The sequence below is a fragment of the Arachis hypogaea genome, chromosome 14 (genome assembly GCF_003086295.3).
Source record: "Arachis hypogaea cultivar Tifrunner chromosome 14, arahy.Tifrunner.gnm2.J5K5, whole genome shotgun sequence".
In the NCBI taxonomy this organism is placed as follows: domain Eukaryota; kingdom Viridiplantae; phylum Streptophyta; class Magnoliopsida; order Fabales; family Fabaceae; genus Arachis; species Arachis hypogaea.
The window spans coordinates 55,946,691-55,959,434 of NC_092049.1; the positions used below are offsets into that span (position 1 = coordinate 55,946,691).

At 41.0% G+C, this 12,744-nt stretch overlaps 1 non-coding gene across 1 annotated transcript; it reads left to right on the forward strand.

The window, feature by feature from the left end:
* Positions 1–1,549: 1,549 nt before the first annotated feature.
* On the forward strand, positions 1,550–1,656 carry LOC112746176 (small nucleolar RNA R71). The gene has a single exon (XR_003174071.1). It is a non-coding gene; the product is annotated as a small nucleolar RNA R71 (small nucleolar RNA).
* Positions 1,657–12,744: the final 11,088 nt, after the last annotated feature.

Consider the following 12,744-nt stretch of genomic DNA (forward strand, 5'->3'; position numbering starts at 1 on the left):
AGCTAGGAATGGTCTTCCCAATATGATTGGGTGAGTGTGACTCTCTTCCATGTCCAAGATGACAAAGTCTGTGGGAAGAAAGTATTTCCCAACCTTTAACAACACGTTTTCCACCACCCCTATTGATTGTTTTTGAGTTTTGTCAGCCAGCCTGATGACTACATCTGTGGGCAATATCTTATTGATCTGCAGTCTCTTCACCAGGGATAAGGGCATTAAGTTGATGCTTGCTCCCAAATCGCAGAGTGCTCTATCAAACATTGTTTTCCCTATGGCATAGGAGACATGAAAACTCCCTGGATTTTTTCTTTTCGTAGGCAACTGTGGTTGAATGAGGGCACTGCACTCCTTGTTCATCACTATAGTTTGGCCTCCCTTGAGTGAGCTTTTCCTGGGAAGCAGCTCCTTCATATACTTGATGTATGCAGGCATTTGTTGAATAGTCTTGATGAATGGTATGTTGACATACAGAGATGCAAACAAATCTAGAAACCTTGAGTGTATTCTCTTCTCCACAGAACCATTGAGCAGTTGGGGAAAAGGTGCATAGAGTCTTAGCAGCTCCTGTTGTGAGATTTCTGGTTCTTGATGATCTTTTTTCTTCTTCTCTACTGAGGTATCTTCAGGTTGTTCTGACAGCTTGCTTGGCTTGTCCTCAGTCTCCTTATCACTTATAGTGACCATCTTGCAATCTTCCCAACTTACTTTCTTTGTTTCACCTCTCGGATTCTTCTCTGTGTCACTTGGGAATTCATCTGTGGGTTTGGGAATTTACTCAAAGAGATACCCCACTTGAGATTCCAACCTCTTGATTGTGTCTCCCTGGTTCTTGAAACTGGCTCACACTTCCTCCTTGAACACCTTGTTGTCTTGAATCTCCTTGCCTATGCCTTCAAGTAGATTCTCAATCCTTGAGAGTCTGTCATCAAATGATTGTAGATCGTGATTAGAGGTGGAAGGATGAGGTAAGTTATTTTGGTTTTGATGTGGATGTGGAGAGGTGTTGTTATTGGGGTGTTGATATGGTCTAGATGTGAAATGTTGGTGGGTTGCATTGTTGGGATTTGGGTGTCTTTGATCAAGGCTTTGATCTTGTTGATTTTCCCACCCAAAGTTTGGGTGATTCCTCCATCCAGGGTTGTAGGTCTTGGAGTATGGAACATGGTTTTGCCTAGGTGAATTCCTAATGTAGTTGGCTTGCTCCTGACTACCCTCTGCTTCTTCATTCACTCCTTCTTGGGTTGTTGATGAAGTGGAGATTGCTGCTACTTGGTTCCTCTCCATCTTCTTGGTGAGGTCAGCCAGTTGCTGGGTAATGAGCTTGTTTTGGGCCAGCAGAGCATCTACATTGTTTAGCTCTATTACTTTTCTTGTGTTCCCTCTTTCGGAAGCATAGAAGTAGTCATTCTCTGCTACAGTTTCAATGACATCTATGGCCTCCTCAATGGTCTTCTTCTTGTTCAAAGATCCTCCAGATGAATGGTCTACGGCCTTCTTTGACTCATAAGAGAGCCCTTCATAGAAAATGTGCAGCTGCACCCATTCATTGAACATATCTGGTGGGCACCTCCTTGTTAGATCTTTAAACCTCTCCCATGCTTCATATAGAGCCTCACCATCTTGTTGCCTGAAAGTTTGGACCTCAGCTCTCAGCCTATTGATTCGTTGAGAGGGGTAAAATCTTGCTAAGAATTTGTTTACCACATCTTCCCAAGTTGTCAAGCTCTCCTTTGGGAAAGACTCCAGCCACTTGGCTGCCTTATCCTTGAGTGAGAATGGAAATAAGAGCGGTCTATAAGCGTCAGGATGAACACCATTAGACTTCACTGTGTCACATTTTCTCAGGAAGGTGGTTAGATGTTGATTGGGGTCTTCTTGGACACTTCCTCCGAACGAACAGTTGTTCTGCACAAGGGTGATGAGCTGTGGTTTTAGTTCAAAATTGTTGGCGTGGATGGTTGGCTTTTGAATGCTACTTCCACAGTTTCCTGGGTTTGGATTGATGTAAGAGCCTAAAACTCTTCTATCCTCCCCAGCATGATTTGCTTGTCCTCTTCCGCCATGGTTGTGAGCTTCTTCTTCACGATGGTTTTCCATATTTTCTTCCATGTTTGGTTCAAAGTATTCCTCAAAGTACAAGCAAAGAGAATACGTTCTCTCAGGTTCTAACTACACGTTTTTCTCTGGCCTCCCTCCTTAGTCTAAGGTTCTCTCAGGTTCAGAATCAAAGGAAGTTGAAGCCCCGCTTCTTCTCCCTGTCATACAACCAACAAGTACAAGCAAAGAGAATAGGCGCAGAAAGTATATCTGTCAAAATTACTGTTAGTGTGAGTGATGCAATATATCAAACAGTTAGTGGGTTAGTGAAATGAATGGTAAATAACAAAGAAAAATTAGGGGGAAGGAAAAAAAATTAACTAAAACAGAAAGTAAATGACTCAAATGGAAAATTAAATCAAACAAAAATAAAATGCTCAATCTAGTTATCCTCCAATTTAATCATTGTTGATGCACAATCAATCCCCGGCAACGGCGCCATAAACTTGATGCACGGAAAACTTGTCTCATAACAAATTTCCTTCGGCAAGTTTACCGAATTTTTTGTCAAGTAAAAACTCACAATAGAGTGAGGTCGAATCCCACAGGGATTGATTGATCAAGCAACTTTAATTAGAGGAATGTTCTAGTTGAGCGAATCAGATTTTGAGTTGAGAATTTGCAGAAAATTAAATGGCGAGAAAGTAAATAGCAGAAAAGTAAATGCTAGAAATAAGAGCTGAATGTAGATGACGGAAATTAAATTGTAGAATCTTAAATGGGAATGGGGAAATTGCTCATAAAAGTAAATGACAGAAATTATAGAGAATGGGTAAGAACAGAAATGGGAGGGTTCATTGGGCTCAGGAGATGTTGCATTCTCCAGATCAATTTCATTTTCATCTCTTCCTCATTGGGTTCATTGATCTCCTTGGCAATCTTAAGTGATCGAATTACAATTTCTTGTAATTCAATCTCTCAAATCTTGATCAATAGCCAATTCCTTGGTCAATTGCTCATGAGAAGAGATGAAGTATGGTTACTGATTATACCACATGCATTTCCCAAATCAAGTGTTGAGAGGATTATAGTCACATATCCATCCAAACCCAATTTGGTCCAGCATGAGAAAGCATTTCTAGCATGATCTCTTCATTCCTCTTTCAAGGTTCAGAATAGATCCAAGTTTGAATAGCTTCTTTTCCAAGATAACTATCCAATTGGATGAAGATCAAAAGCTTTCAAGTAAAATCAAGAGAAAAGATAGAAGAAGAATAATGAAAACTAGTATTGATCCATCAAATTACAACAGAGCTCCCTAACCCAATGAAAGGGGTTTAGTTGTTCATAGCTCTGGAAAATGAAAACAAAGATGGAGAATACATGATGAAACTAGAAGTGCAGAGAAAGTAAAATACAGAGAGTAGTTCTATGCCAAGAGGCTCCCTATAATTTTCAACTCTAAATTTAATTCAAAGCTACTCCTATATATACTACTCTTCTGTTCTTCTAGTTGGCTCTTCAAGTCTTGGGTATGGGCCTTTGGATTTTGAGTTTGAAGCAGTTCTCTTCTTCGTTGGGCTTGGCTTTACTTGCAGAGAGAAAGTGTGAAGTGGGCAGAGACTTTAGCTCAGGACGTTAGTGGTATTAACGTTCAGTGAAAATATGGGTTCGAGAACGTTAGTGACAATCACCTTTTTCACTAACGTTCCTCACCCAAGTAAGAGCCACGTTAACTTCAACGTTAGTGGCACAAACGTTGCCACTAACGTTGCCTCTATGCCCTTCGCACACGTTACTGGGACTTACCTTTCCCAGTAACGTTGAGAAGTCTCCCCCTTCCTTACGTTAGAGTCCATGTTAACTTAGTTAACATGGCTCTTTTAACGTAGGCTTGCCAACCTTCGAGAACGTTAATGACACTTACCATTGTCACTAACGTTCCAATGTGCCCCTATTTCTCACGTTAGAGTCCACGTTAACTAGGTTAACGTGGCTTCTAACGTGGCCATACTAGCCATCTCCAACGTTAGTGACAAAGTTGAGTGTCACTAACGTTGGCTCATCATTCCCTTATCCACGTTAGCTTCCACGTTAACTAAGTTAACGTGGGAGTTAACGTGGCTCATAGTGGCTTGTGTGGGCTAATTCCAACATTAGTGACAATGTTGGGTGTCACTAACGTTGGCGATCACCTCCCTTCTTCACGTTAACTTCCACGTTAACTAAGTTAACGTGGCTTATTGGGGTTTGTGTGGGTTCCTTCCAATGTTAGTGACAATGTTTGGTGTCACTAACGTTGTCGACCACTTTGTCTCCTCACGTTAGCTTCTACGTTAACTAGGTTAACGTGGAAGTTAACGTGGCTTATTGTGACTTGGCCAATGTTAGTGACAAAGTTGAATGTCACTAACGTTGGCTTCCCCTTTACTTCTTAACGTTAGAGGTCACGTTAACTAAGTTAACGTGGCAACTAACGTGGCCACTTATGAGCTTGGTCCAACGTTAGTGATAATGTTAAGTGTCACTAACGTTGGCTCCATTTCCTTTCTTCCACGTTAGAGTTCACGTTAACTTAGTTAACGTGACTCTTAACGTGGGCAATGATGGCTTCGAGAGCGTTATTGGCAATTACTTTTCTCATTATCTTTGCAAGTTACTCCCATTCCACGTTAGTGTTAACGTTAGTGTAACTAACATATTCACTAATGTGGTTCTTCTTTGCTTCCTTTATCCTGAAATCAAGCAATAAAGTACATCAAAATTCTAGTCCAAGTCATGGGAAATGCAACATCTAATTTGTCCTTAAATTCATGTAAAATCCTCATGAAATCATGTAAAGTGCACAATGTATGCTTGAATCAAGATGTAAGTAAATATCTACCCAAAACGAGCTTATTTCCTAAGGAAATGCATGAAACTACCCCAAAAACAGTAAAGAAAAAGTCAGTGAAACTGGCCAAAATGCCCTGGCATCAATGGCCAACCTCAAAGGAGAGTTCTAGCATCATATACCATCCCTAATGCAAGGAACTGTGGAAGCAACATACTTACTCCAAATGTCCATGCTAATAATTTTGAGTTGAAGCCTCAACTCAACACTTTGGTGTAGAACAATTGCTCTTATGGAGGGGATCCTCTTGAAGACCCAAATCAACACCTATCTATCTTCTTGAGGATATATTACATAGTCAAGACCAATAGTGTGCATCCAGATATCTACAAGTTTCTATTATTCCCATTCTCTTTGAGGGATAAGGTGTCTCAATGGCTGGAGATATTTCCCAAAGAAAGCATGAATAACTGGGATGATTTGGTGAGCAAATTCTTGGCTAAGTTCTGTCCACCTCAGAGAATCATCAGGTTGAAGACAAAAGTGCAGACTTTCACTCAAATGGATGGAGAATCACTTTATGAGGCATGGGAGAGATACAAAGCCTTGATTAGGAAATGTCCACTTGAGATGTTTAGTGAATGGGGGCAGACTTTAGAACTTCTATGAGGGCATGACTCTAAAAGCTCAAGAGGCACTGGATTACTCCGTAGGAGGTTCGGTACAGCTAATGAAGACAGCTGAAGAAGCTTATAATCTCATATACACTGTGACCAACAATCAATACTTCTATGCTCATCAAAGGCAATGCCAACCAGCTCCAAAGAAAGGTGTATTAGAGCTTGAAGGGGTGGACACTATCTTGGCAGAAAACAAATTGATGCACCAACAAATCCAACAGCAAATGGAGATGATAGCAAAGAGAATAAATAGACTCCAAGTGGCTGCAGTAAACACAGTAAGTCAACCTTCAAATGAATAGAGTCAATGTGAAGGAGGTTTTGCAACATTCAATAATGAGCAACAACTTGAGCAAGTGCAATATATGCACAACACCTCAAGTTCCTCATAAAATGACTTTCATGGTAACACATACAATTCATCATGGAGGAACCATCCTAACTTGAGATGGGGTGACAATCAAAATCAATGACAGAGGAACCACAACTCCCGCAACACAAACAACCACAAACCCACAAAATACAAATTATCAACCGCACAATAACTCACAAAACACCCACCTCATTGTCCTAAACAACTTTCACCAGCAATTATCACATCCCATGCAACCACATCCAGACTCTTATAGGGTATCTAACTTAGAAATGTTAGTGAAGAAATTCATCAAAACTCAAGAGATGGCAAGACAAGATCAAGTCCTGACACTCAAAAACCAAGAAGCCACAATAAGAAATCTTGAGAGGTAGATGGGACAAATGGCTAAACAAATCACTTAGATTGGTGAGAAGCGAGCAAATTCCTTCCCTAGTACCACTGAAGAAAACCCAAGGACATAGGAAAAGCCATCAAATTGGAGGAATGCAAAGCAATTACTTTGAGAAGTGGAAAGAAGGTGGAAAAAGAAGCCCTCACTCAGGAAAAACATAACAAAGAAGGCTTAAAATAAGAAGCAAAGGAGTAGAAGCATGAGCAAGAAACTTCTACACAAAGTGAGAAGTTAGCTAAGAAGGAGGCAGTGAAAGCATATCAACCAATGCTCCTGTTCATTCCCTGGGTCGAGCTATGCAACCCGGGATGATTAAAGACGAAGCGACCGACCTCCTTGGGTCGGGTTCCCCAACCTCTTCTGAAAATAATTCGGCCAAATAGAATAAAAGCCCAAGCAAGCCCAAATGAAGGGACACAGCCCAATTTAAAGGCACTCAAAGCCTAGAAAGGATAAAGGTGGTTCCCCTTAAAGATAAGATAACTATCTTATCTCAAAGGAATATCACTCCACACTACTATAAATACACTGGAGCACCCAGGTATAACTCATACTCTGATTCTACTAAAAACCTGCCTAAAGCACGTGCTAACTTAAGCATCGGAGTCTCTTACAGGTACCACCACCCTCTGGTGACGAAGGATCAGCAACACCGCCAAGTCTAACAAGTCGGATGTAACAGCTCCGACCAGTATAGCAGATCTCGTCCGAGATCGACCTATAGTTTTAGGTAACCCTCGGAACATTGGCACCGTTGCCGGGGAACCTGGAAGTCATTCTATCATCATGGCGGACAACCTTGACAACAACCACGATTCCAATCTGAAGAATAGAACGCTACACAAGAACACGGACAGCACACTAAAAGATGCATCTCAACCAAATAAAGACAAGAATTTGCCAAATATATAAATCATGGAGGCCCTACAAGATCAATAAGATCGTCTCAAATAGCTCGAAAAAGAGGCCGAGTATCAACGCGAAGCCAAGAGGGACCTTCAGAGAGAAACCAGGTGACGCCGAGAGCTGGAAAACAAGCTCCTAAAGCTCGAGACTGATCTCAAAGCTAAAATCATTCAGTCCAGTCACAATGATAGCTCCTACAAGGATCAAGATCCCTTCACCAAGGAAATCATGAAAGCTAAATTTCTAAAGGATTTTAAAGCTCTTGACATGACCCCATATGACGGTACCTCCGATCCAAGCCATCACCTCAGCAATTTCAGAAGCAGAATATATCTCACCGATGCCTCAGACGCTATTCGATGCAAAGCCTTCCCGACTACCCTAACAAAGATAGCAATCAAGTGGTTCGACAGTTTGCCTCCTAGATCCAACACAAGTTTTGACGACCTAGCCGAAAAATTTCTTGCCAGATTTTCCATCCAGAGGGACAAGGCAAAACACACCCCAAGCCTATTAGGGATCAAACAAGGAGATCGGGAGAGTCTTCGCAACTACATAGAAAGATTCAACAAAGCGTGTCTAGACATACAGAGTTTGCCAACAGAAGCAGCCATCATGGGTCTCATCAATGGCTTGCGAGAAGGACCTTTTAGCCACTCCATATCAAAAAAGCATCCCACATCTTTAAATGAGGTACAGGAACGAGCGGAGAAATACATCAACATGGAGGAGAACTCTTGAATAGGAGAGACCTCAAAACCTGGATTCTCCTACCCATCTCAAAACAAGGATAAAGAGTCCAAAAAAAAGGAAGAACAACACGGAGAAAAACCTAAAAAATTCCACAATTACACCCCTCTTTGGGTGTCTCTTGTTGATATTTATCGAGAAATATGCCACACTAAGATGATCCCACAACCTCGGCCAATCAAAAGCAAAAAAGGAGGAGGAAATCAGACAGAATACTGCGAGTACCACCGAATCTATGGACATCCCACCAACGAGTGTTTCGACTTAAAGAATGTCATAGAGAAATTGGCAAGAGAGGGACAACTAGATCGGTACTTGGCCAAAGCAGATGAACCTAGAAAACGAAGAAGAGAAGAAGAGGTCGGACGGGCTGAACGACACCCTCACACCCCGGAGAGACATGTTCATATGATAAATGGAGGATTCGCAGGAGGAGGGATCTCTAAATCATCTCGCAAACGACACCTTAAAGAGGTATATCATGTTAGGGAAGGAGAGAGGTCCCCCGACCTCCCCACTATTACCTTTACCCAAGAGGATGCCGCAGGCATCATCCCGGGACATGACGATTCCATGGTCATCACTATCATATTGGCCAACGCAAACCTTCACCGAACATTGGTAGATTAAGGAAGCTCCGCGGATATCTTGTTTAAATCTGCCTTTGATGAACTCGAACTACAAGGTAAAGAGCTCAGAGCATATCCAAAGATCCTGTTTGGGCTGGGAGACACTCCAATTCAACCACTTGGATTTATTTCATTACACACGACCTTCAGAAAGGGAACCCGGTCAAGGACACCTAACATATATTACATCGTAGTTAATGTGAGCTCAGCTTACAACGCCTTAATAGGTTGAAAAACACTAAACCATCTCACCGCAATAGTCTCGACGCCACATCTATGCATGAAGTTCTCGACTCTAGAAGGGATTGCCATGATAAAAGGAGACAAGAAAATTGCGCAACGCTGTTACAACGAAAGCCTGAACCTTAGAGGAAAAGGAGAAGAAATCAACAATATCGAACTCGGGGGAGTTCGAGGTCGCGAAGATCTCCGTCCACAACCTAAAGGCAATATCGAAGAAGTCCATATTGGAGATGTCCTGGATAAAACAACAAATATTGGGGCAATCTTAAAGGGAGATACAAGGGAATCTCTGATACAGTTCCTAAGGGATAATGCCGATCTCTTTGCATGGAAGGCTCCAGATATGCCGGACATAGACCCCAAACTAATGTGCCACAAACTGGCAATATACCCAGGATCTCGGCCAATGCAGCAGAGGCGTAGGAAGCTCGGACTGGAAAGGTCCCAAGCTGTGGAAGAACAGGTACAAGCCTTACTGGAGGCAGGATTTATGAGAGGTCAAATACCCACTATGGCTAGCCAATATTGTCTTGGTAAAAAAGTCAAATGGGAAGTAGCGGATGTGCACTGACTACACCGATCTCCATAAAGCCTGCCCAAAAGATCCCTATCCACTCCCAAGTATCGACACTCTAATGGATGCCTCTTACATATATAAGTACCTCTCCTTCATGGATGCTTATTCAGGATACAATCAAATCCCGATGTACCCACCTGATCAAGAAAAGAACTCATTCCTAACCCCAAAAGCAAATTACTGTTATGTTGTCATGCCGTTCGGACTAAAAAATGCAGGAGCTACTTACCAAAGATTGATGAACAAAGTATTTGCAGACCACATTGGGAAGCTAATGGAGGTGTATGTAGACGATATGTTGGTAAAAACACAAAGTGAGGAATCATTACTGTCCGACCTTACCAAAGTGTTCGACACCATAAGAAAGCATGGTGTGCGACTTAATCCCGCAAAATGCACCTTTGCAGTAGGAGCTGACAAATTCTTGGGCTTCATGCTCACACAAAGAGGAATTGAGGCAAACCCGGATAAATGCTGGGCCATACTCGACACTAAAAGTCCAACTGTGTCAAAGAGGTACAACAGCTCAATGGAAGACTGGCAGCCCTGTCCAGGTTTCTAGCCGGGTCAGCCATAAAATCTCTCCCCTTTTACACAACATTAAGGAAGGGAAAAAGGTTTGAATGGACAACAGAGTGCGAGCAAGCCTTCCAAGATTTCAAAATATTTTTGGGGCAACGGCCCATTCTTACCCGACCACGGGAATGAGAAGCACTTATAGTGTACCTTACAGTGAGAAGTCGGGAAATAGCCTCAGCACAAGTCAGAGAGGATGAACATGGGCAACAACCTATCTACTTCATTAGCAAGGCTCTACACGGAGCTGAACTAAACTATCAAAAGATAGAGAAGTTCGCTTATGCCCTTATATTAACTTCTCGACGCCTCTGCCCATACTTTTAGGCTCACACCATCAAGGTTCGGATGAACCAGCCCATAAAAGGCATTCTACAGAAGACAGACTTAACCAAAAGAATGCTACACTGGGCAGTCGAGTTATTTGAGTTCGATCTTCAATATAAAGCTCGAACAGCCATCAAATCACAGTATCTGGCTGATTTCATTACCGAGTATACTGACACCCCGGGAACTCCTACGAAATGGAATCTTTACGTAGACGGCTCTTTAAATAAGACCGGGAGTGGTGCAGGGGTGATAATAGAAAGTGATCAGGGAACCCAAATCGAACTCTCCTTAAAATTCGAGTTCCCTGCTTCAAATAACCAGGCTAAATACGAGACATTACTAGCTAGTTTGTTGCTGGCTAAGGAGGTTGGAGCTCAAAAGCTTATCATCTTCAGCGATTCACAAGTAGTCACCTCGCAAATAGAACGGACCTATGATGAATGGACTTTTGACGGTTTATAATTCACAATAAATTCTCGTTGCAAGTATAGTTTATAAACCAACAAAGAATCCTTTCATACAAAAGATTGTTTGTCACTACAACAAACCCCTAAAATTATAAACCGAAGTACTCAAACCTCGGGTAGTTCTCCCTAGGAATTGCAAACAAATGTTCTTGTTATTGGCTATGAAGTATATTTGGGGTTTTTGAGTTAAGGAACAAGGAATGTAAATTGCAAAAGAAATAAACTAACAACTAAGAAAGCTCTTGGCAACATATGAGAGCTAGAAGTCCTATCCTAGTTATCCTCCTCAATTGTGACCACAAATTGTCCATTGCTACCACTTCGTTAACCTCTAATCATGAAGAAAAATCAAGTGGATGAATCAACTTGATTCCACAAGTCCTAGCCAACTCCCAAGGGAAAGGCTAGCTTTAGTGGTATCCAAATCAATTAGCAACTTCTAATTATCAATCAACAAAGGAATTAGATAACTCAAGCATCACTAATTACTCTACCAAAGCCAAGAGGAGAAAATTCTATACTAAAATCCAACCAAACATTTCATCAAACACTTGGAAGGCATAAAAGAAAAGCAAAGTAAATTGGCAACAACAAAGAAATATAACAACAATTATTGCAAGGAATTGATAACAATAATCAAAGGAAATACTATTATTATGAATTACCTCATATTGAATTGAAAGAAAAATGGAAGGAACAAGAGTAGATCTACAACAAAATATAGAAGAAACATAAAGGAGATTACAACAAAAGAATAGAGGAATCATGAATGTAACAATATAGAATTGAGAGGTAGAAGAAAAAGAAAGCATGAATTGAAAACCTAGATCTAAGAACTAATCCTAATCCTAATTCCCCTCTAAGAACTAACTTTCCCTCCAAAACTAATCTAAACTAAACTAATGATCAAAAGTGTATTAATTCCCCTTCAATCCTTGGCTTAAATAGCATCAGAAATGAGTTGGATTGGGCCCACAAGGCTTCTAAAATCGCTGGCCACGTGTTTGACTAAGTGAATCATATGCACCCATCGGTGCGTACGCGTACCGTGCATGTGTCCCTATGAGAAATTCAACCGTGGCAAATCTTATATCATTTCAAAGCCCTGGATGTTAGCTTTCTAACGCAACTAGAACTGCATCATTTGGACCTCTATAGCTCAAGTTATGGTCGATTAAGTGTGAAGAGGTTGGCTTGACAGCTTTTGCAATTCCTTCATTTCTTCATGAGTTCTTCATTTTTACATGCTTTTCCTTCATTCCCTTGATCCAATCTTTGCCTCCTAAATCTGAAATCACTTAACAAACATATCAAGGCATCTAATGGAATCAAGGTGAATTAAATTTAGCTATTTTGAGTCCTAAAAGCATGTTTTCACACTTAAGCACAATTAAAGAAGTTGTAAAACCATGCTATTTCATTGGATAAATGTGAGGAAAGGTTACCAAAATGCTCTAAATTCATCACAAGATAAACCCTACAAATGGGGTTTATCAAGCTACCAAGCTAAGGACCCTACCATGAAAAAGTACCTGGACAAAACCAGAGAACAGTTCGGACAACTCGGGGAATATGAGGTTGATGAATGGACTTTTGATGGTTTAGAATTCACAAATGAATTCTCGTTGCAAGTATAGTTTCTAAACCAAACAATAATCCTTTCATACAAAAGATTGTTTGTCACTAAAACAAACCCTTAAAAGTATAAATCGAAGTATTTAAACCTCGGGTCGTTCTCCCTAGGAATTGCGATAAAGTGTCTTGTTATTAGTTGAAGGTATGTTTTGGGGTTTTTGGAATAAAAAGCAAGAAATGTAAATGGCAAAGGAAATCAAATGACAAAAAAGGCCTTGGCAAGGTTTGGTGGTCAAGGATCTCTATCCTTATCACTAACCACAACATGAGAATTGGCAATGATCTATCCCATTAAGTCATCCTCTAACTAGTAG